This window comes from Macrobrachium nipponense, chromosome 36 (genome assembly GCF_015104395.2).
Source record: "Macrobrachium nipponense isolate FS-2020 chromosome 36, ASM1510439v2, whole genome shotgun sequence".
NCBI lineage: Eukaryota > Metazoa > Arthropoda > Malacostraca > Decapoda > Palaemonidae > Macrobrachium > Macrobrachium nipponense.
This window is the reverse complement of record NC_087220.1, coordinates 29,736,690-29,738,232: the sequence shown is the minus strand read 5'-3', so window position 1 is coordinate 29,738,232 and position 1,543 is coordinate 29,736,690.

Below are 1,543 nucleotides of genomic sequence, written 5' to 3'. Positions count from 1 at the left end.
TCTATAAAGAATCCCCTGCACTGCCTGTAAAATAATGGAAAATCAGACTATTACTTCCAAGTTGTTCTGCTATGCCTTGAATAGGCGTCATTAGGATTAGTTCAACATCAGGCCAGGCTCGTCTTTGGTTTAAAGCTGGTGTCACGTGATGGTGATGATGTGACTTGAACAAAGCTCTAATGGATCCAGGATATTAATATCGTAATAGCAGCCGTTCGTTCTTAAGTGTCCTTATATTTAAGCGGTAATTGTCAAGGATAAAAATAACAGAATAATATTGGTTGCTATAACCAAAAATTATATGATAAGAATATGAGACACGTATATAATGAAACAGGAAGCTGAATGAACCTGATAGGTATTTATTCTTTATAAACAATTCATAAAATTTCATGTAATTAAATTAAACAATCTACAAAATGTGGTGCTTTATATGTTAAAATTATTAACAATTATATCTACATTTTTACACAAGAAAAAGATGTGTGTTATTTTGTTTATAGAATATCAAATTTCACTTTGAGAACAGAAATATTCAGGCGCTTTTATAATATCTTCCTTATCCTACTTGTGAGAAAATGTGCCTTATTTAACGTCTAAAACACCTTTGATTCGAATAACGTCTCTCCATTATTAATTAATTAAGGCGAATGGTGTCTGCGCTGTGATGTATGAGCATCATGGTGCTTGCAGAATATGAAAGGAGTCTCAATTGTCACAAAGGCGTCGTAAGGGGGTGGGGGTGGGGGGGGGGGGGGAGGCGCAGCATATTGAAGGTGGGAAGTATCTATTTTGGGGGAAATGGGGTAATAAAACCAATAACTTAGAATCTTTAAGTTTTCATGAATTTCCAGTACATATTTTATATTTAATAAAGACTGACGTCCTTTAATGTTCATTATATATAAATGTAATCATTATGATGAATTACTATACAATCAAATTTTATTACGTACTTATAAAATAAGTGGTTTTAGTGGAGGAAGATCATTTGTCCATTGAAGACTGTCATTCTCAGTGTTTTTGGAACTGTGCCGGCAGTGTATGTTTTGTCTTTTTCAGGTCGACCTATAGATGGGAGAGATTAAAGAAGAATTTGCCTATATTTGTGGAAGCTGAATCTGAAACAGGCTGGAGTGCTAGAGCTGATGCAGTTCGACCCATATATGAAAATGTGGCGGATATGGTCCAAACTTTAGAGACCATCGGAAGTGAATGAGACAACAATCGGAAGTGAATGAGACAAACAATTACCAAAAGTGAAGCAAAAGTGAGCAGAATGTTGACATTGATTTCTTTGCTGTAGGATCCAAAAATGAATTTACATGAGGCAGCACAAGATATCCAGGCATTGCAAGTTTATTTACTTGCTAATCGGTAGGATATCTGCCAGACATCTGTCAAAAAAGCAAAGGAGCTCTGTATTGCTTGGGACGTAGAATTCTCAGACGATGTAGAGTGAAGAAAAAAAAATTGGTTGTTCTGTAATCGTAGGGCGTGTTGTGGAGCGCAACACTCGCCAAAGTGTCATGAGAAACGTAGC